The 24,335-nt window shown below is 44.6% G+C and overlaps 1 protein-coding gene across 9 annotated transcripts in view; it reads right to left on the bottom strand.

Moving 5' to 3' along the window:
• The window catches only part of sipa1l3 (signal-induced proliferation-associated 1 like 3), a 391,364-nt gene that overhangs the window by 251,431 nt on the left and 115,598 nt on the right, over positions 1 to 24,335 (bottom strand). For 7 of the 9 annotated variants that reach the window (XM_059985106.1, XM_059985105.1, XM_059985113.1 and 4 more), the window contains one exon: positions 5,717 to 5,801. The gene's annotated coding sequence lies outside the window, so the exon portion shown is untranslated. The remainder of the gene's footprint in view (positions 1 to 5,716; positions 5,802 to 24,335) is intronic. The other 2 variants (XM_059985107.1, XM_059985111.1) reach the window with 1 other exon arrangement.

Here is a 24,335-nt window from a genome sequence, read left to right as displayed (position 1 = left end):
TCAAACGCAAAGTCACACACCTTATAGTTTGGTGGAGCTCTTACAAATGGCTAGGCAGGTCTAACAGAACCAAAGAAAACAACAGGACACAAATCATTTTTTAGCAAGGAAGAATTGTATCATGAGGCTGAAACCTTTCCGGTTTAAGATGGTGCTGGTGAAGTACAGTGACGACTTGCTGGCAGCGAACACAACTGTTAACTACTTTATCGCTTGCACTTTTTCTCGAAAACGGTCACTGCAATCAATAGCTTGTCACCTCCCCTCTGAAGATGGGTTTTTGAACCGCTTGTGCGACCCTGCCATTTCTGTGGCGAGAAATGAAGACTCGAAAGTGCAGGACAGCTGTGGTACGGTGTGTACAGGCCAAATCAAGGTGCCTGAGAGCGAGGAACATGCCAATGTTCGACTGGTTTACCAGCCGGGCAGATTGGAAAGATCGGGTACGGGCTGAATCGAGGCAGCGGGTTCTGGGCCTGAGAGCATATTGAAGTGGCAGAATTCAAGCCTGAGAACAAGGAACAAGTCAAGTTCAGCCGATTTAAGCACTGGGCCAGTTGGAATGGTCAGGGTGTCAGGGCTGCTGTGCGAGGTTTTCTCATCTCTGAGCTGAACTGAGGTCCAGGCCTGTAACCAACGGGCTCCTGAATTGGCTGCAGTGATGACGGGCTTCGTGGCTGTGGACTCACTTTCGTGAACTCCAGTACTGAATGTTATTTGCTTATTTTGATTTGCACAATTTCTTTCTTTTCCTGCATATTGGTGTTTGACAGTCTCCTTTCTTTCAAATGGACTCTATCGGGTTTCTTTGTTCTGTGGCTGCCTGTAGGGAGACGCATCTCAAGGTTGTATATAGTATACATACATCGATAATAAATGTACTTTGAACTTTGAAATCACTTCAGTTTACAGAAATAATTTATATTCTGATGGCAATTTCCATTTTCCACTGAAACAAATAACTTCTCTCAGAAGCAGTAACTTCCCATGAGCCCATCATCGAGGACCCTCACCATCCAGGCCATGCACTTTACTCACTGCTGCCATCAGGAAGGAGGTACAGGAGGTACAGGAGGTACAGTCCCATGCCAGCAGGTTCAGGAACAGTTATTACCCCTCAGCCATCATGCTCCTGGACCAATCGGGATAACTTCACTCACACCAACACTGAACTGTTCCCACAAACTATGGACTCACTTTCAAGGACTTTTCTTCTCATGTCCTCAATATATATTGTTTACTAATTTATTATTATCATAATCTAAAAAAAGACGTGCTGGCATTGAAGAGGTTCCTGAGGAGGTTCACAAGAATGAATCTGGGAAGGAAAAGATTAACATGATTGAATTTTTTGAGGATGTGACTAAACACATTGATGGAGGTAGAGCAGTAGATGTAGTGTATATGGATTTCAGTAAGGCATTTGATAAGGTACCCCATGCAAGGCTTATTGAGAAAGTAAGGAGGCATGGGATCCAAGGGGGCATTGCTTTGTGGATCCAGAACTGGCTTGCCCACAGAAGGCAAAGAGTGGTTGTAGATGGGTCATATTCATCATGAAGGTTGGTGACCAGTGGAGTGCCTCAGGGATCTGTTCTGGGACCCCTTCTCTTCGTGATTTTTACAAGTGACCTGGATGACGAAGTGGAGGGATGGGTTAGTAAGTTTGCCGATGACACAAAGGTTGGGGGTGTTGTAGATAGAGTGGAGGGCTGTCAGAGGTTACAGTGGGACATCAATAGGATGAAAAACTAGATTGAGAAGTGGCAGATGGAGTTCAACCCAGATAAGTGTGAGATGGTTCATTTTGGTAGGTCAAATATGATGGCAGAATATAGTATTAATGGGGAGACTCTTGGCAGTGTGGAGGATCAGAGGGATCTTGGGGTCCAAGTCCATAGGATACTCAAAGCTGCTGCACAGGTTGACTCTGTGGTTAAGAAGGCATATGGTGTATTGGCCTTCATCAATTGTGGTATTGAGTTTAAGAGCCGAAAAGTAATGTTGCAGCTGTATAGGACCTTGGTCCGACCCCAAATGGAGTACTGTGTACAATTCTGGTCGCCTCACTACAGTGTTATGAATGCACCACAGCTCTGAGGGGCCGAAGGGTGCGGGGGAGCCCCCTCCTTTGTGAGAATCGCAAGAGCATTATTGGGTTGGCTCAGAGGACCCAGGAAATGAGAGAGAGAGACCTGGCCATTGTCTCCTGGAGACCACGCTTGTGGATTGGGGACTATGCTACGTGCAAGCCCTCGGGCAAAGTGGGCTGGTTGAGAGAGAGATTACATCAACCCAACCTGATTGACATCTGAGACCCCGTGAGGAAGTATAAAAGAGGGTCTGGGGAACAACCCCTTTCAGACGCACCAGAAGAAATGCTAGCGATCCTGTAATAGCGGGAAGCCACTAGAAGGAAGCCACGTGCGTTCGGTTCCCTTGCCTGGGGGCTGGTGGCTGGTACCACGGAAAACGACTTGGAACTAACAACGGGGAACCAACTCCCCCGACGCAACGGATTGGCCTCATAAAAGTCCCGGGCAAGTTTAAAACCGTCTCTCTTAAACCCAAAAGGCTGCAGCTTGAAAGGACAGTGACTTTTATCTTTCCATCGGACAATACAATATCCCCTAGACAAACGGCAGAGCTATTGCTTAATTGATGATTATTATTATACCCGCGTTTTTCGATTGAGTATTGACAACGTATTTTATCTGAGTGTCTGTATTAATCTTATTTTTGTGCCCCTTTATAAATAAAGACTTTTAAAAATAGTACCATTAGACTTCAACGGGCCTCTCTATCTTTGCTGGTAAGTGACCCAGTTACGGGGTTCGTAACAACAGGAAGGATGTGAAAACCATAGAAAGGGTTCAGAGGAGATTTCCAAGGATGTTTCTTGGATTGTGGAGCATGCCTTATGAAAATAGGTTGATTGAACTTGGCCTTTTCTCCTTGGAGTGACAGAGGATGAGAGGTGACCTGACAGAGATGTATAAGATGATAAGAGGCATTGATCATGAGGATAGTCAGAGGCTTTTTCCCAGGGCTGAAATGGATAACACGAGAGGGCACAGTTTTAAGGTGCTTGGAAGTAAGTACAGAGGAGGTGTCAAGGGTAAGTTTTTCCCTTTACGTAGAGAGTGCGTGGAATAGGCTGCCAGCAACTGTGGCGGAGGAGAATACAATAGGGTCTTTTAAGAGACTCCTGGATAAGTACATGGAGCTTAGAAAAATAGAGGGCTATGGGTAACCCTAGGTAATTTCTAAAGTAAGTACATGTTCAGCGCAGCATTGTGGGCTGAAGGGCCTGTTATCGTGCTGTAGGTTTTCTATGTTTCTAAATGGCAGAGTACACTTAATGGGCCGAATGGCCTAATCTGCTATGTTTTATGGTCTTTTTTTGTTGTATTCTTGAATTTACTGCTGAGAATGCCTGCAAGAAAATGAATCTCAGGTTTGTTTATGATGACTTTCATGTACTGTAATAACAAATTTACTTTGAACTTCCAGCTTATTGCAAGGACCAATGCAATGAATACGGCGGCTGTCTTTAATGAAGGGCTATCAAAAGGCACTCTTGACACTGAAGATACTGTTTATCAACTGGAAATACAGAATAGAGAGAACTGGCCTAATTAGATGGACTTCTGCATTCAATGGATCAGTGGAACATCAATCTGAAGTGGAGTATACACAATTAATTCATGCAGTGTCTGTAGAATTAACTAAAGTAACACATATAAAATGCTGGGGAACTCAAAATCAATGAAGGGGATTAAGATGTCGATCTTTCGGGCCAAGACCCTTCTTCAAGACTGGGAAAGAAGCCAGAATAAGATGGTTGGGGAAGGGAGGGGGAGGGACATAGGTAAAAAGCTGGGTGATGATAGTTAGAAGTGGTAAAGGGCTGAAGAAGAAAGAATCTGATAGGAGAGGAGAGTGGACCATGAGAGAAAGGGAAAGAGGAGGGGAACCAGATGGAGGAGATGGACAGGTGAGGAGAGGAGAATGGATAAGATGGAGTCATAATGAGCAATGGTAAAAGAGAGAAGGAGAAGAGGAGGGAAATTGAGTAAGGTTTATGGAATTTACCATAGTCAGTTTGTGAAGAGGAACTGAATAGTAATCACATTACATATTATCGTAATGTTGAAGCAGGTCCATGGGTTTTGTGAGCGAGTCAGACTGCAAGTAAGCGTATTAATCATTTATTTACACAGTTAAGTTCCCCCAAGTTACACAAACTACAGAACTAAATATTCAGCAGATACTTAGTTAAAAGTGCACATGGAGCACACCTTCCCAAGGACTCTGTGCAACATGCTTTTGACAAAGGAGAGATGGTGAACCTTTCACACATGCTGTTCTTTATATCCCCAAGATGCTTGAAACTGGACTCTAGGTGCTATGACGCACAGGCCAGCCAATGGGAAGAGCAGCAGCAGTTTTCAAATGCACCAATCACAATCAATGCAGTAGAAGTGGCTTTTGACTGGCAAATAAGCCATCACCCCATACTACAATTATTGCATTGTTTTAGTGTGGCTGTATGTCTACTGCTATCCTATATGTGCTACGTGTGCTTTGCGCTGTGTGTGAGTGAGTGTTGGTTCTGTGTTCTGCACCTTGGCCCTCCTGGAGTGACACTGTTTTGTCTGTCTGTATTCATGGGCATTCATGCATGTTTGAATGATTAATTAAACTTGAACTTGAACATTGCAGTCCATTTTCCATCAAATACTGAACAGGCAAAGTTCAAAAGAAGTCTTGTCCAAACCTCATTATCACATCAGAATCAGGTTTAATATCACTAGCTCAAAATTTGTTGACTTTGCAGCAGCAGTACAATGTAGTAATAGAGAAAAAAAACTGAATTACAATATTTTAAAATAGTTACATCAAATATATAGTGCAAAAATAGAAACAAAGAAGTACTGAGGAGGTGTTCATGGGTTCAATGTCCATTCAGAAATCGGATGGCAGAGGGGAAGAAGCTGTTCCTGAATCATTGAGTGTGTGTCTTCAGGCTCCTGTACCTCCTTGCTTACAGTAGCAATGAGAAGAGGACACGTCCTGGGTGATGGGGTCCTTAATGATGGATGCTACCCTTTTGAGGCATTGCTCCATGAAGATGCTGGATACTATGGAGGCTGGTGCCCATGATGGAGATGACAAATTTTAAAACTCCTCTCTGTAGCTTACTTCGATCCTGTGCAGTAGACAGCCCCCCCCCCCACCCAATACCAGACGGTGATGCAGCCAGTTAGAATGCTTTCCATGGTACATCCGTAGAATTTTGCAAGTGACTTTGATGACAGACCAAATCTCCTCAAACTCCTAATGAAACACAGCTACTGTCCTGCCTTCTTTGTAGCTGCATCAATACGTTGAGTCCAGGTTAGATTTTCAGAGTTACTAAACATGTTACCGAATGGTTGCGTTCCTCTTCACAACTTTTTCTCAGCATAAACTTGCAGTTATTAAGGAGGTATCTGTGCCACTACACTTTTAACACCTGTAAGAAATTATTTCAGCCTGTGAAACCATACAGACATACTACTGGTGGCATCTGCTTTTGAGGCACTTATCCAGATTTTTGACTCAATCACTCATGTACAGCCAAGAAATTTTCCAGCTCAGGACATGTGACAAAGAAACCCTGGACATCTTCTCAAATTTGTTTTGACAAGAAATCATCTTGCATTTAGCTTACCTACTTGATTGAATCTTGCAGGTCAATGACTCATCGGTGGGCTTATAAAAGTTTTGGTCATGAGAATCACAGCAAGCCACAGAACCTAGAAAGAGGGGGAAACAACAGTGAAAGTCTGATAATTAAAAACAATTCCAAATACTGTATTCAGAACCCACTCAGACTTCTTGAATATCAGACACATTTGGAAGATGCCTTAAAGTATAAAAACAACACAATTTGTTTGCAACTTGCTGGAGTTCATTTCAATCCTGTGCAGTGTCCCCACCAACTCCCCCCTCCCCCCCCACCATTTCCGGCGGTGATTTCACTGTATGTTTCAATGTACATGGGATAAATAAACCTGAATCTGAATTCTGGCTTGCACTCAACGCACACACACTCAACAATTCAAGAACAAGCTTCTTCCCCTTTGCCAACCGATTTCTGAATGGGCATTGAACTCACGAGCATTACTTCACTACTTTTTTCCCCTTGCTTTTTAAGACAACTCGTTTAACTGCTTTTTCCATAGAGTATTGTGCAAAGGTCTTAGGCACATTTACATACCTGGGGTGCCTATGACTTTTGCACAGTACTATAGTTGTCAATGTGGAGCAGAGGGCAAGTTGTAAATCTGGCGGGAGTGAAGGATGTTGGGAATGACGAGGGTGGAGCACCGTGGGAGGGGTGTAGGACAGGTGACAGAGAAGGAGTGGTAAGGAAGAGGGGGGAGCGGGTGCAGACACACACAACCCTGAGTTCAGCACAGAGCCCAGTAAACACAGCAGAGCCCAGAGCAGGCCACAGCCTCAGCTGAGTGCAGAGTCAAGTAAACGTCATGGAGACAGAGCAGCTGACCAGGCCAAGGCCTCAGCTTCAGTTCAGTGCAGAGACAGGTTAAGCAGCACAGGGCAGCAAGGGAAACTGGCCCCACCCTCACCTCTGGTGATAGCCACTTTTCCAGCATGACAGCTTTGTGAAATTTAGAAGGTACACAAATACAAACAGGAATTTTATAGTGCAACACACACGAAATGCTAGAAGAACTCAGCAGGTAAGGTAGCAATCCTGAGTAGTCCTGAAGAAGGGTCTTGACCCGAAATACCAATTGTTTACTCTTTTCCATGGATGCTGCCTGGCCTGCTGAGTTCCTCCGGCATTTTGAGTGTGTTGCTTGGATTTCCAGCATCTGCAGATTTTCACGTGTTTGTGATTTTGTAATTCAGTATGGGCTAATAATAGCGCTGAGGAAACACTGTTTTAAAATCAACGTCAATTTTTTTTAACAAAATATATTTTATCCATAATAAAATTATTTCCAACAAACCATTCAATAACTCTAAATACTTAACAGACATTACCATTACATTCTATACATTTTCATCCTTTTATGTGGCACTCTGCTGATTCGTATCGTACAAACATTGTTGAGGGGTGTACTCCCCACCACCCAACCGTTCCCACTCCCTAAACCGTACGGTCCTTTCCCACTGGGCCCTCGCGGTGGCTGCACCAAATCTCAGTGTGTCTCTCAGCATGGACTCCTGCAGCTGAGAATGGCAGCATTCCGCCACAGAAATCTCGATGTGCTGGTTGACCATCAAGTTTCAGGCCGCCCAAAGAGCAACCTTCACCGAGCTGATGATCTGCCAGCAGCACCGGATGTTGGGTCTCTGTGTGCGTCCCTGGGAACAGCCCGTAGATCAGAGTGCTCTGTCACGCAGCTGCTGGAGATGGAAGCGTTACACTTGACCTTTCATCCTCCCCCATGCCTTGTCCGTGAACCCACAGTGTGCAAAGAGGTGTGTCGCTGATTCCACCCCTCTGCAGTCCTCCTGTGGGCAGTGGGATGTGGAGACGATGTTCCGGGCATACAGGAGGGATCTGACTGGGAGGGCCCCTCAATTACTGCAGCTCACTGGCTCACAATCTGTTGTGGTCACTGCAGGACACCTTGTGCTACTAAGCTAATGAAGCATTAATTTGCCTTTCCTCATTAACAGTTTAAAGAGCCCTTTCCCCTGTTGTTAAAATGTCACACAACTAATTGCAGTATCTGGTTTAAATTCAAATATTTCTTGACTTCTCACTTCAGTTAAAGCAAACATTTCACTCCATCTGAAAAGATCCTGAAGTGCCTTTTATTAAGGGCTACAAGAATTCAGTAGCTGGGAGCAATAATGAAGGCAGCAATGCCAAGTGCAGAGCGACACTGATCTTAAGGGACACACTCATTCTCAAAGTATTGAGTACAGGAGATGTGATGTTAATGTTGAAGTTGAATAAGATGTTGGTGGGGCCTAACTTGGTGTATTACATGCAGTTCTGGCCACCTATCTGCAGGAAAGAGGCAAATAAGGTTGAAACAGGCAGAGAAAATTTACAAGGATGTTGCGAAGTCTGGAGGGTCTGAGTGATATGGAAAGACTGAACAGATTAGGATTTTATTCCTTGGAACATAGATTAGCCAGAGGGTGGTGAATCTGCGGAATTTGTTGCCACGGGCAGCTGTGGAGGCCAAGTCATTGGGTATATTTAAGGCAGAGGTTGATAGATTCTTTATTAGTCAGGGTATGAAGGGATACAGGGGGAACACAGAAGATTGGGGCTGAGAGGGAAAATGGATCAGCTATGATGAAATGAGGGGGAGAAGACGATGGGCCGAATAGCCTAATTCTGCTCCTATATTTTATGGTCTAAGATTTGAGAGGAGATTTGATAGAGGTATACAAAATTTGAGGGGTTTAGATAGGGTAAATGTAAGCAGGCTTTTTCCACTGAGGTTATGTGGGACAACAACCAGAGGTCATCTGTTAAAAGTGAAAAATTTAGAGGAACATGAGGGGAAACTTCTTCACTGAGAGGGTGGTGAGAGTGTGGAACGAGCTGCTAGCACAGGAGGTGCACACAAGCTCAATTTCAACATTTAAGAGAAGTTTGGATAGGTACATGGATGCTAGAGGTAGAGGTCCTGGTGCAGGTTGATGGGAGTAGGCAGTTTAAATGGCACAACATGGACTAGATGGGCAGAAGGGCCTGTGTATGTGCTGTACTTGTCTGTGATTCTGCGACTCTAATCTCTTTAGTTTCACTGTGAATTTTCTTCTCCAGAGACTTCTCACCTTTTCCAGTGCTCTGACAGGCGACTCCTCACGGGCCAAAATAACTGCCATCCCCTATCCCAGAGAACTTCTGCTTCTCAAGAGTCTCTGTCAGAATCTCAGGATTTTCCTTAAGAATTTACAGGTGAAGCGTTGTGACTGACATAAAGGTAGAAAATACAAGAGCTGAACTGTAAACAAGAAGTTGCTACAAATCTGGAGAGATTCTCCAAATGCTGGAGGAGCTCCGTGGTCAGGCAAGATCCAGCCTCTAGCATCGACTTTATTCGGCATACATGTACATTGGGTGGCTCTACCAAAGGAGTTATAAGATGCTCCTTCCCTCTGTTAGCCTGCAGGTCATACTTGGGCAAGGTGTAGCACCTGCTCAGCCATCACCCCCACCCTGATCAGGGTCACGTGAAGCCATGGCAGCAGGTGGTGGGCGGTCATATAAGCAATCGGTGCATATCACAAGCCCTGGTTATGCAACCAATGGTGACGTGCATACAATCTCTGAAGAGTATTGATAATGGCTGGGGTCACCCGTCTTGTAAAGACACTGCCCACTTCTGCAGAAAGATCTGCCAAGAACAATCATGGTCACAGAAAGACCTCACAAAACACTCGATGCGATCCATCTGGTGCAATCTTTCACTGATTCTATTAGGCTTATATGTACTTTAATAATAAATTTACTTTGAACTTTGATCTTTTAAAACAGCCTGTTTCCCTTCAATAGTGAAGTTTGAGTTACAGGGAAAATTCTACCTTCATTTGTCCTGTGCATAAAAAACTACATAATTCTTTACCTAAACCACACACTCATGTGTGAAATACTTAGCAGCGTGATGCAGAAGCCACAAAACCTAACACTTTACAGTGCCAGTGATCAAGGAACCTGTGCATTCTCCATGTTACTGCATGGTTTCCTCCCACAGTGCAAAAGACATGAGTTGGGATTAGTAACCTGTGCGCATGCTACGTTGGTGCCAGTCTTACAACCTGCAGTGATCAACGATTGCTTGCCACGATCAGAAATAAGTTATCTCATGTGCTTGTGAGAATAGACTAAAGCTCAAGATTAACCTGCATCTGAAACTAAATTCTGGAGGAACTCAGAAACATCTTCTCCACATCCACTATCATGGCCTTTCAACATTCGATAGGTTTCAATGAAATCACCCCTCATTCTTCTGAATTCCAATGCCTACAGGGTCAGAGCCATCAAACGTGCTCCTCATACGATAAGCCTTTCAATCCCAGGATCACTTTCCTGAGATTCCTTTGAACCCTTTCCAACATCCGCACATCCTTTTACCCAACACTGCTCACAGTACTCCAAGTGATGCCTCACCAACCAGGTACAAGGTAACTTCAAAATATAGGACAATAGAGATTTGGCATTCAGCTGCCACGTGAACAATGGGAAAGCTGATTATAGGCTAATGTAGTCCTCAAGTAATTTCTGAACAAACGAGATCCATGTTGTTTGAAGGTCATCATGAAACAATTTTCTTTAATTGCTGATCATTATTATATCATTTGTATAGATACATGAAGTAAGCTTTTTTCTTTAGACTCAAGGGCAAGTTTTTAATTAAGCAAATATTTTCAGTTACCAAGTGGATCAAATGTTCACAGTAATAACTAGATGTGGTAATGTGGTGCAATTTTAAAGAAAAGGATACCCACTTTCCCCTCTGGGATATTTTTAACACAGGTTAATGAGATGAATGAGAAAAGACTAACATGCTTCAGGAATCGTCCTAAAATTAGTGAGCTCGGTTCCTTAACATTGCCATCGCTGGAGGAGGTAGTAGAGATAAGCTCCCATTATCCCCACTAGCTTGGAGTGTAGCCATTAGCACAACGCTTTACAGTACAGGTGATCTGGGTTCAATTCCCATCACTGCCTGTAAGGACTTTGTACATTCTCCCTGTGAATACGTGGGTTTCCTCCCACAGTCCAAAGTCGTACTGGTTGGTAGGTTAATTAGTCACTGTAAATTGTCCCGTGATTAGGCTCGCATTAAACCGGGGGAGCTCAAAGGGCTGGAAGGACATATTCTGTGCTGTATCTCAATAAATAAATAAACCTATCAAATCCTCCCAACAGCATGTGCCTCTAACAGCCTCTGACAACCAAATCCAGCTCCCGGCCTTCACGTGTGGTTTAACAACTAAGCCTGGCGGAATTGTTTCTACTGACAGGAGAGGGGGGCAAAGACAGGTTACCAACACCTTAAAACCAGTCACTTTTGGGCAGATGGGGCTTGTCAATCATGGTTGGCAGCTCATCTAGAAGGAAGACCCTAAGGTCAAACGTCCACTGCCTTTTGGCTATATCCTCTCATGGGGAAGGGTCCTGGAGTAAACCCAGAGGGAAAAACCCAGAGCTGTAAACTGTAAGGGAGTTCTACGTTGAGCTCAACACTGACTGGCAACTCCAACGATGCCACCGATACCAAACTGTTTTGGTCTCTGCCGTTCCTTTGGGTTCATTAGCTGCGTGGAGAGAGGGAGTTTGCTACGTGGGCAACAGCTTGCTCTCCCTATCGAACTGACCTGGCTTGCTATGTATTTGGACAACTAGGATGCAAATTCCATGGTTTACCCTGACCAACGGAGAGCCTCAGAAGATGTTTGTCATCAAATTGAACACAAAGTTTTCCATTTTAACTGTTCTACAAAGGATTCCACCCATATACCAGATGTAACTTTACATTTCATTCAGTTTACAGAAAGAGGATGTCACTGGCATAGCCAGCATTTACTGCACAGTCCTTAATTGCCCAAAACTCTGTGTCCATCTGGGTTATTTTATAGAGCTAGTGAGGCTCAACCTGTGGATTTAGAAGTCAGCTGCAGAGTTGGGATGAAAATAATAGCTTGCTTGAAAGATTATTTTTAGCTTTAATTGTCCCATGTGCATCAAAGCACCAAAAGATGTAGTGAAATGTGTCATTTGCATCAATGGCCAACAGTCTAAGCATGTGCTGGGGGCAGCCCGCAAGTGCCACCACACTTCCACGCCAACAACTTACTAACCTTAACCCACACACCTTTGGAACGTGGACAGAAACACCTGGATACAGGGGTTCCAAACCTGGGGTTCATGGACCCCTTAGTTAATGGTATCGGTCCATGGCATAAAAAAAGGTTGGGAGCCCCCGACCTAGATGTCTGGGTGTCAGATGTGGGATTTCTGGGAGAATACCTGCCTCCCCGACGGCCACGTCTGCACCAGATGGATCAAGGTGCAGCTCCTTAGAGACCGTGTTAGGGAACTGGAGCTGTACCTCAATGACCTTTGGCTTATTAGGGAAAGTGAAGCAGTGATAGACAGAAGCTACAGGGGGGTAGTCACCCCAAGGCTACAGGAGACAGATAAATGGGTGACCGTCAGGAAAGGGAAGGGAGAATGTCAGATAGTGGAGAGCACCCCTGTGGCCATTCCCCTCAATAATAACTACTCCATTTTGAGTACTGTTGGTGATGGGGCGGACGACCTACCTGGGGGAAGCAACAGTGGCTGTGTTTCTGGCACTGAGTCTGCCCCTGTGGCTCAGAAGGCCAGGGAACTGAAGAAGATTACAACAATAATAGGGGACTCTATAGTTAGGGGAACAGATAGGCGATTCTGTGGACTCAAAAAATAAACACGGATGCTAGTTTGCCTCCCAGGTGCCAAGGACCACAATGTTTCTGAACACAATTCCACAATATCCAGAAAAGGAAGGGTGAACAGCCAGAAGTCGTGGTGCATATTCATACCGACGACACAGGTAGAAAAGGGCCCAGAAAATAGAATACAGGGAGTTAGGAAGGAAGCTGAGAAGCAGGACTTCAAGGGTATTAATCTCGGGCTGCTGCCTGTGCCATGTGACAGTGAGAACAGGAATTGAATGAGGTGGCAGATAAATACATGTCTGAAGAATTGGAGTGGGGGGATGCAGGGATTCAGACTTCTGGATCACTGGGTCCTCTTCCGTGGCAGGATCTATACAAAAGGGACAAGTTGCACTTGAATCTGAGGGGGACCAATATCCTTCCAGGCAGATTTACTGGAGCTGATGGAGTGGTTTAAACAAATATGGCAGGGGGATGGGAACCAGTTTGATAGAGCTGAGGATGAGCCAGCAGGTTTACAAGTAGATGATGTAATATGAATGTAAGGAAGGACTAGCCAATGATTGGGTATGACTACAGACAGAGCAAAGAGTTAAGTTGTACTGCAGAAGCAAAATTCATAAGGGCGAAGAATGCAGGACTGAAGGTGAAGTATTTAAATGCACACAGAATTCAGAATAAGGGGACAAACTTGTGGCACAATTCAAGATTGGTCAGTATGAAGTTGTGGGCGTTACTGAGTCGTGCTGAAAGGTCATAGGAGTTTAACATCAAAGGATATATAGGAGGTGGTGTGGCTCTGTTGGTAAGAGATGGAATTACATCTTTAGAAAGAGGTTTTATTACACCCTCTCAGAAATCCCATTATGATAGTAACCTCCCTGTTTGCTGGAGAAATAGTGGAAATCAAAATGCAAATCATTATCATATTTTTTGGGACTGCCCTGTTATCAAAAACTATTGGAGGGGGGTACACAATGCCCTACAAGACATCTTTAAATGTGAAATACCCTTGGAGAGTAAGACCATATATTTTGTATACTTCAAGAATGGTTGAAAAGAGATGAATATTTAATGAATATACTGTTGGTGGCTGGTAAAAAGACTCTTACTAGGAAATGGTTATCACAGGAGAGCCCAACTTTAAATACATGGATGGAAATTACAATGGACATTTACAAAATGGAGAAGATAACAGCATCTGTTAATCATAAGCTGGAATAATTTGATTCATGCTAGGAAAAATTGTTTAACTGCATAATGCCCATAGGCCTGATTTTATTCTCACAAATCAGTGAATCTGTTGTAAAAAAAAAATCACTCCCTACTTGTGCATAGTTCTTTCCTTTTGCTTGCTTTTTCTTTCCACTCTTTTCTATAAGTGTATACCTCAGATAAATACTTTGTGGAGATTTTGTGATATATATGATTATATGATATATATGCACAATGTCTGAAATACATTTTCTGGAAATGTTTGTTTGATGAACTTCAATAAAAAAAATAAATTACAAAGAAAGAGGTGACATAGGGTCAGAGAATGTTGAACCTTGTGAGTAGAATTAAGAAATTCCAAGGATAAAAAAAACATTATGGGAATCATATATAGTTTCCAAATAGTAGCCAAGATGTGGGGTTGAGATTGCAAAGGGAGCTGGAAAGGGCATGTAATAAGAGCAATGTCACAATTATAATGAGGGGCTTCAATATACAAGGGGTTGGGAAAATCAGATGGGTGTTGGATCACAAGTGAGGAAATTTGCTGGATGGCTACGAAATGGCTTTTTAGAGCAGGTTGTGCTTGAACCTACTCGGGGAAAGGCCATCGTAGATTGGTTTTTGTGCAATAACCCAGATTTTATTAGTCAGCTTAACGTAAAGGAACCCTTAGGAGGCAGTGGTCATCACATGATTGAATTCATATTGCAGTTTGAGAGGATGAAACATAAGTCACATGTATTAGTATTGCAATGGAATAAAAGTCTTTTTGGGCCAAGACCCTTCACCAGAACATGGCTTCTGCTCCCTTCGTCTCGTCCTGAAGAGGGATCACAGCCTGAAAGGTCTGTTTATTGCCCTCCATAGATGCTGCCCGACCTGCTAAGTTCCTCCACCATTTTGTGTGTGTGTTGCACTGGATTTCCAGCATCTGCAGAATCTGATGTGTTTAGTGAATTTAAACCTTGATGGAGCACTGTTGAACTGTTTTAACCTAGGAAAGGCAGCAGTCAATTAGCTTTCATAAACTGTAAAGAGAAATACTCAGATAATTGTGTTTAACTGATGTTGATAATGATAAAACACACTGATCCAGTAATGCTCTCCTTAAAATAGATTTCTTTATCCACTTTAATAATAAATTTACTTTGAACTTTGTAGGATGACACACTTCACTCCAACTGGAGAAAACAGCATCCACGGAAAGGAGGCGAATTTGCAGGACAATGAGATTCATGGCCTGTACTGCTGAACAACCCGTGTCACAAGATCACAGTTAATTTACAAAGAGCAGGCGGCACTAAGCAGAATGATGCGTGTGGTTGACCTCTTTCAAAGTTTCCGCTCATTGAGAGAGATCACAGTGACTTCAAGGCAGCAGACACAAAGCCATGGAACTGGCTCACTCTGGGCTCCCATCCTGCGTTAATAAACGTAACAAGTTGTGGCCAGAAAGAACTAGTCTGCAAATTAGTGAATTTGAATGAATCAGAGAAGGGAAGACAAGGGAACACAAACCAATCCTCACAGAGGAATCAGAAGTGGAGAGAGCAATCAATTTCAGTTCCTAGGTGTCAATATCTCTGAGGATCTAACCTGGTCCCATCATATTGATGCAGCTATAAATAAGGCATGACAATGGCTATATTTCACTAGGATTTTGAGGAGATTTGGTTAGTCAGCTACGACACTTGAAAACCACAGATGTACCGTGGAGTGTACGCTGACTGATTGCATCACAGTCTGATAATGGGGGGTGGGGTACTGCCCAAGATCGAAGAACGCTGCAGGAAGTTGTAAAATAAGTCAGTTCCATCATGGGTACCAGCATCATTATCTAGTACATCTTCAAAGAGCAGTGCCTCAGGAGGGTGGTGTCCATCATTAAAGACCCTCATCACTCAGGTCATGCCCTCTTCTCATTGTACCATCAGGAAGGAAGTTCCAGAACCTGAAGGCACACACTCAACAATTCAGGAACAGCTTCTTCCCAGCTGCCATCTGATTTCTAAATGGGCACTGAATCCATGAACACTACCTCACTATTTTTTTAAATTTACTTCTGGTTTTTTTTGCATTATTTATTTCAACTTAACTATTTACTATACATACATATACACTTTCTGTAATTCAGTTTTTTTCTATATTATCATGCATTGCATTGTACTGCTTCCACAAAGTTAACAAATTTCACAACAGATGCCGGTGATATTGAACCTGATTCTGATTCTGACCAAGGACAGTGGAAGTAGAAAAACTAATTGTTTTTGTTTGTGCCAGGGGGTTGAAGAAATGGAGGCTGCCATTTTGTGAAGCTGCTCTGCATCCTTCATTTTGTGAACTGGAGCTGCTTTGTGTGATCGGTGTTTCAAGGTAAACACAATGATGTTCCAGGTAATCTGCTGGACTGGAGATCATTTCCAAATAAGAAGTTATTTGTGAGGTGTTCGTGAGTTAGATATAACATGTAGGTTTGTGAATGGTGGAGGTCTGTGTCTGCCCCAATTGATTTGAGATGGCTACTGATTTAGAACAAAGAGACTTAAAATTATCAGACGTCACGGACAGAAGGGCAACAAATGGATGCTGGTTTGGATCAGAGCAAATAAGAAGATGTTAAAGGTCAGTCAGATGACCCATAGCCAATGACACTGAAATGCAATATTTGAACTGATAAGGAATAAATATAATAGCAGACTTTCCAAAGCAAAAGAGCAACAGCATCAAAAATTAACCATTACAGAAACAAGTGTGAGTACCCCGACATGGAACACGTAGAGAGAGAATCAGGACTACGAGGTATGTCAAGCCAGCACAGGCTCCTTTCCCTGGGTATTGCCTATTCTATTCTTTGACTATTCAGGAGAGTCAGGGAAATCTGGAGGATGTGCACACAGTTACTTAGTGTATGAACTCACATGTTTATTAGTTAAGTCAATAAAGATACTTGTCGGTAATCACAGGTTCTCTCTGTGCCTCCCTGAACATTATTACTAAGGAGTGATCTTTGTTAGACAGGCTGCGCTACCACTGCCTTTTGCTTCAGTCATTCATGAAGACATATTGTTTCTTGAAAAGTTGTTTGTTCACAATTGTGACCAGCACATTAAAGGGGCTTAGACTAAGAAACGGAAGTGAAGATTTCTGTAACTTTGCACTCCCACACCAGAGCCTTTAACGCAGGTTTAATTCATGAATATTCCTTAAGGTTGTTATAGCCAAAGATAAGAACTGGGATAACCTCCCTCCACCTAGTAAATGCCCCTAATGATGTGCATCTCAAATAGCCTCTGTTGACCAAGTCCAGATCCTGGCCTTCATGTGTGGCTTAGCTAATAAGCCCAGCGAAACAGTTTCTATTGACAGGAGAAATGGCAAAGATGGTTACTGGAGCCTTAAAGCTCGTTGTTTTGGACAGATGGGGCTTGTCAGCTGTGGTTGGCAGCTCATCTAGGAGAAGGAAAACTCTGATCTCAAACCTCCGCTGCCTTGTGGCTATACCCACTCATGGGGAAGACTTCAGGAGTAAACCCTGAGGGCAAAATCTGGAGCTGGAGATGCTACGACAGTCCTATGTTCGGTTAGGCACTGACTGGCAAATCCTGTGACGCTAATGGTGCCAAAATCTATCAGTCTACAATTCCTTTGGGTTCATCAGCTGCGTGTAGAGGGGAAGCTTGTTATATGGGTAACAACTTGCTCTCCATATCATACTGCTTTGGCTTGCTTGTGTATCTAGACATCTAGAATGCAAGATCCAATGTGGACCAACCAGCAGATGCCTCCCCCACCCAATGCATGAGGATCATCACTTTGTTGTAGTGGAGAGACTTGTTAGTTCCTGAGAGCACAACAAAGACACTTAGCTCCTGGTACGGACACCCATGAACTCCACGCCACTGGACCCTGACCCAGTCATCCTGCACTCCAGGCCACTAGACCCTGACCCAGTCATCCTGCACTCCAGGCCACTGGACCCTGACCCCGTCATCCTGCACTCCACGCCACTGGACCCTGACCCAATCATCCTGCACTCCACACCACTGGACCCTGACCCAATCATCCTGCACTCCACGCCACTGGACCCTGACCCAATCATCCTGCACTCCAGGCCACTGGACCCTGACCCCGTCATCCTGCACTCCACGCCACTGGACCCTGACCCAATCATCCTGCATTCCACGCCACTGGACCCTGACCCAATCATCCTGCATTCCACGCCACTGGACCCTGACCCAGTCATCCTGCACTCCACGCCACTGGACCCTGACCCCGTCATCCTGCACTCCAGGCCACTGGACCCTGACCCAGTCATCCTGCACTCCAGGCCACTGGACCCTGACCCAGTCATCCTGCACTCCACGCCACTGGACCCTGACCCAATCATCCTGCACTCCACACCACTGGACCCTGACCCAATCATCCTGCATTCTACGCCACTGGACCCTGACCCAGTCATCCTGCACTCCACACCACTGGACCCTGACCCAATCATCCTGCATTCCACGCCACTGGACCCTGACCCAGTCATCCTGCACTCCACACCACTGGACCCTGACCCAATCATCCTGCACTCCAGGCCACTGGACCCTGACCCAGTCATCCTGCACTCCAGGCCACTGGACCCTGACCCAGTCATCCTGCACTCCATGCCACTGGACCCTGACCCAGTCATCCTGCACTCCACACCACTGGACCCTGACCCAGTCATCCTGCATTCCACGCCACTGGACCCTGACCCAATCATCCTGCACTCCACGCCACTGGACCCTGACCCAATCATCCTGCATTCCACGCCACTGGACCCTGACCCAATCATCCTGCACTCCATGCCACTGGACCCTGACCCAATCATCCTGCACTCCACGCCACTGGACCCTCACCCCGTCATCCTGCACTCCAGGCCACTGGACCCTGACCCCGTCATCCTGCACTCCACGCCACTGGACCCTGACCCAATCATCCTGCACTCCACACCACTGGACCCTGACCCAGTCATCCTGCACTCCACGCCACTGGACCCTGACCCCGATCAGTCAAGGACCGAGTGGTGGTTGCCCATGCATCAGCCTCCCCATGTTAAACAAAGTCACACACATGCATTCTCCATTAAGGGAATTCACCTAATATCACAGCTATGTGGATCCTGCATCAGCTTCTACTGCCATCAATAGACAATTCCTTAGGAGAACTTCACTCACGACTTGAGTGACCCACCTGGCTTCACCTATCACCATCTAGCTATTCTCCTGACCCCCTTAATTCTGGTATCTTTCCCCTTCCTTTCCAGTCTTGATGAAGGGTCGTGGCCTGAAACATCAACTGTTTATTCATTTCCGTAGATGCTACCTGACCTGCTTAGTTCCTCCCGCATTTTGTGTGTTACTCTGGATTCCAGCATCTGCAGATATTCTCCTGTTTAATCCATTTTGAAGCCTGCATGTCCATGTACTATGAAACAATAAAATGAAATCCACTGAATTCCAGCGTATGAAGTAATATCGGCTTTACCGTCAAACCTTTCTGCTCAAGTTGAGTGGGTGATGGGATGGAAAAGATGAAAGAAAATGTACTCCTGGGAAAAATATTAATATCTTCCCAAGGAGACTCTTTCTGTCTTTTCATACTAAATAGAGCTATCAGTGCAATCAACAAGCTTTATTAATACCACTGGAGGAAAGAAATTAGAGCGTCAAATCCTAAAATTATATCCCATCAACATTCCATTGGGACCTCTTTGAGAATACAAAAGCACACTTTTAAAATGAATGCTTCAATTAACATGTTGCTAGACAGAATGACAGGCTATAAACACGAGAGTCTGCGGATGCTGGAAATCCAAAGCAACGCACACAGATAATGCTGGAAGGACTCAACAGGTTAGGCAGCATCTATGAAGATCAATAAGCAATCAATGTTTCAGGTTGAGACCCTTCTTCAGGACTGGAAAGGAACAGAGAAGAAAGAGGTGGGGCGGAGAAGAAGGGCAGCTAGAAGGTGAAGCCAAGTGGGTGGGAAAGGTCAAGGGCCAGGGAGAAAGGAATCAGATAAGAGAGGAGAGTGGACCAGAGGAGAAAGGGAAGAAGGAGGGGCCCCAGGGTGATGTGATAGGCAGGTGAGAGAGGTAAGAGGCCAGAGTGGGGAATAGAGGACTTCTTATTTTAAAAATCGATAGTCATGCCATCAAGTTGGAGGCTACCCAGATGGAATACAAGATGTTGCCCCTCCACCCTGAGTGTGGCCTCATCGTGTCACAAGAGGAGGCTGTGGACCGACAGGTAAGAATGGAAATTGGAATCAGAATTAGAATGCTGGACCCCCTTCCTTCTCAGACCTGATGAAGGATCGTGGCCCAAAATGTCGAACATATATTCATTTCCATAGATGTTGCCTGACCTGTTGAGTTCCTCCAGCATTAGAAATAGGATAGAAATTATGGAAAAATTATACATTAACTGACAAGGACTGCCTGGCAGTCAACACGCAAAGGAAGACAGATTGTACAGATAAAAATAATACAGAGAACACGACTTGTAAAGAGCGCTTGAAGGCGAGTCTAAAGAAGCACTGGTAGTCAAATAATGAATTTTATTACTCTGCTATCTTCCAGATCAAAAGTCAGATTCCCTTCAGAGATCCAGGGAAAAAAAGGAGGGTCTGAGATGGGACCATGTGAAGGTGAGCATAAAAGGTAATGAAAATTGTCTTCTTTACGAGCGCAAGAGGAATATGATTGTTACGTACGTAAAAGAATTCAGAATTTTCTCCTTAGATCTCTCTGGCAGTCTACAGCTCCCTTTCAGAATCCCTGTATAAAAACCTATCCCTTTGAGCAGCCTTTGAATTATTTATCTCTCTAGCTCAGTGCCAAACATGACTTTATTAGTAACACCTTAAGTACCTCAGGGACTTTGCAACGTTGCTGTTAACCTGCTGCCAGCATGTTCTGCTTCAAGAGAAACGTCGCCCATAAAAAGGGAGAAGTGTGCAGCTCCACAGCTTCATTATCACTTTTTGAGGAATCTTCTGAGATCGTCCAAACTGAGAGGATAAACCTGACCCACGGATTACTGTAACTTTAAATATATTAGTTTAGTTTAGTTCAGTTTCAGTTTGTTGTCATGTAGAAACCACAAATGCAATGCAGTTAAAAAATGAAACAACGTTCTCCAGAATGATATCACAAAAGCATACCACAAAACAGACACCACCAGAAAATCCACCATAACGTTTGGTAATCTCAAATCCAGAGTCCGGAGAGGCTGCTGCGTACTAATATCACGCTACCGTCTTAGCGCGCTTCCTGGAAAGAAGATCCAAATCCACCAGACAAAACAAGACTATCCAGACACACCAAGACAGGAGACCAACTCTACCACCAAAAACTAAAGCTACAAGACCTACACAAGACCACAGTTACATATAGTTACAACAGTGCAGACAATACCATAACTGATAAAAAAAACAGACCACGGGCACAGTAAAAATAGTCCAAAGATGTTAAAAGACTATAAGTTCGAAAGAAACCACCACACGGTTTCCACAAGTCCTCAGGGTTCCGATTTGACTTGTCATCCCACGCCGGCGATAGAAGGGAGTACCCCCGCTATGGACTTCCACGGCACCGCCCGACTCAGCCTCGCAGTCGCAGCACACAATGAAAGCAGCCCAACCGCAGCGGACTCCGAGTCCGTCGAACCTCCGAGCCTCCAACCATCCCCTCCGGCACAGCCTCTCTGAACACCATCCTCTGCCAAGCACACTACAGTGCCCCTGCCAATGGCCACCGGCAACGTGACCCCGAGGACTGGGGTCCTGTTCTTCTCAGCAGAGACTCGTACCTCACAACAGCAGCAGCAACGAAGAAGGCCTTCCTGGAGATTTCCAGATGTTCCTCCGTGCTCCCACATCTGTTCTTCATCAGATTAGGACTGTGCACGGCACCCCGCTTAACAAATAACAGGTATCAACTGTGGAGTGGCTGCTGCAAACTGCGTCGCGCCGCCATCTTGGTCACTATTTTTATTTTTATTGTTATTTGTTGTGTTATATGACTTGGGCGATCTTGGTCCCATGACCATGATTGTCTTGGCAAATTTTTCTATAGATTTTACTTCGTATTTCATTGCTTACTGCCCTTCATGGTAATTTTTTAGAAATTTAAAAACCTCATTTCATTACTTTTGAAAGCATCTTCGCTACACAGAACTTTTTTTTACATGTGCCTAGGACTTTTGCACAGTACCGTTTTCATATCAGTTTATTAAGCAAACCAAGTGACAACATGGCAGGTGGTGTCCAAGGACCACCGTCTCCACCAGGTAGTGGCTTGTCATAAATCTGGAAATAAAGCTCCAAAACGAAGCACTTATGCTGGTAGAGCATTGCCAGAGACGGGCATGGAGGGTACAATGCGAGCCTACTGAGATGGGACACAGAGGTTTTGCTGGCTGCTCGCTCTGTAGAACCTACTCTCTCCTTGCGTTACAGGGGGCTGCAAAGGAAAGACCCATCAGGACCATCACAGAGTCTGCTAAGTGAGCTTCCAGATGCGTATGGATCAAAAGGCGTGACCCATGGACTAATACTGCTGGGACATCAGCCGGGTCTGATCAACCCTGGCTGGGTTGCCTGGGAGATGTTGAAAGGCCTGAAACACCAGATGACTCCAGGTTACATCACTGATGATGTGTCCCAGTGCATTCCTCAGCATCATGCACAGTCCACCACTGCTCTTAAGTGCAGGAGTAGCCATGTGGTCTGAAATATGACCTACGACAGCAGTACATAACACAGATGAGAAAATTCCCAACCAACTTCCTCGCTGGGAAAAAGATAACAGCTGTCTACTCTACCTAAAGATCACGTGTACATCGAAACACAGCGAAATGCATCTTTTGGGTCAATGACTATCACAGTCGAAGGTTGAGCAGGGGACAACCTGCCTTGCTTCCGGCACCAACAGACCATGCCCACAAGTTACTAGCTCTTACTAACCCGTACAGCTTTGATCTGTGGGAGGAAACTCGAGCATCAGGAGGAAACGCACTTAAGCTGCGGGGAGAATGTAGAAAAACTCCTTACAGACAGCAGCAGGAAGTGAACCCTAATCACTGGCAGTGTAAAGCATTACGTTGTAAATCTATGCCTCTCATACAATTCTAAGTTTCCATCAGGCTCCCCTCCACCATTCCAGGGAAAGCAATCTATAATTTTCCAACCACTTCTTACAGCATATGCCCTCTAATCCAGGCGGCATCCTGATAAGTCTCTTCTGCACCCATGCTCGTAGTTGACGCCTGCGTGTATTTTTATGTAACAAATGCATAGTTTGTCAAACCAAATGTGAAGTGCTTAACACTGGAGCCATGCATTTAGAAATATGCAGCTTGTCATTTGATCAAAATATATCATTGTCAGTAACAACAGAGACCTGGTCAAGGTGGAGCCATCGTACACTTCCTCAGTCAACATCTTCCGCATAGTAAAACTTATTTCACTTGTTTTACGCCTGCTTTTTTTAAATCTTGACTGTGTTTCTGGAACTGTGATTTGGAGAGCGATTGAGTGGCCTTGCACTTTGCTGTCTGTGAGAAGATTCCAGTAAGCAGGTGCGAGCGTGAGCAGCCTCGAGGCAAAGAAGCTGAGAGGGGAGCATGAGCCCATTTCACTGATTTAAGTATCGAGGAAGATTGAAACATCAAGGCTAATGCCAAAGACCCGCCCCTTGATCGCACTGTGACAGGAATTCCAGTGCTGCTGGAGACGGAATCTGTGTGGTAGCCTATTGCTTGCTGTTGCCAGAGGAAAGGCCTCTGAATTCAAGTGGTACCTCTCTCAATACTGTCAGAGGATGTGATTTATGGATTACACCATGGACTGTGGGCTCTTTCAGTTTGATGGTTTTAAATATTCTGTCTTTTCACTGCTCTGTCTTGTCGCCATTTGGCAAGTATGTTAGTTTTTTTTGTGCGGGAGCAGGTGGGGTTTTGGGTTGATGATTGTGTCGCTGTTCTTTTTGTGCAGGGGCTGGGTTTGATATTTGTCTTTCAACTAATTCCATGGTTTTCTTTGTTTTGTGGCTATCTGGAGAAGACAAACCTCAGAGCTGCATACATAACACACACTTTCATCACAAGTGAACCTTTAAACATTCAAACTAATAGACACGGGTCATTTGTATCCAGTTGCCTTCTGGCCAGCAGTTCCAAGACATGAAAGTTACGGCAAAAAACTACTTCTTCGACAAGAGTTAGAGCGCAACTCCCAACGATACACAATAAACTCAAGAATGCAATCACACGATAATGGTTGCATAAATCTCCTAATCCGGGGAACAATGCACTGGATTACCAGTGCCACAATCTCGCCAAGTTACTTCAATCACAATTACTTAAAAGTGCATTACATTACTAGCAAAAGTTTTTCTTTAGTTGTTTTTATACCTCCAATCTCCTAAAGCGCTTCACTGCCAATGAAGTAATTTTAAATTACGAAGTTCAAAGTAAATTTATTAACAAAGTACAGCGCAGGAACAGGGCCTTTGGCCCACAATGCTGTGCTGAACCATCAAAAAAGCAAATCAAAAACACCCAAACACTAATCCCTCCTCCCTACACCATGTCCATATTCCTCCATCTTCCTCACATCCACGTGTCTATCCAAACGTCTCTGAAAAGCCTCTA

Source organism: Hypanus sabinus, chromosome 11, assembly GCF_030144855.1.
Source record: "Hypanus sabinus isolate sHypSab1 chromosome 11, sHypSab1.hap1, whole genome shotgun sequence".
NCBI classification, from domain to species: domain Eukaryota; kingdom Metazoa; phylum Chordata; class Chondrichthyes; order Myliobatiformes; family Dasyatidae; genus Hypanus; species Hypanus sabinus.
The sequence above is the reverse complement of the archived record's forward strand: the minus strand, read 5'-3'. Positions and strand labels throughout refer to the sequence as shown.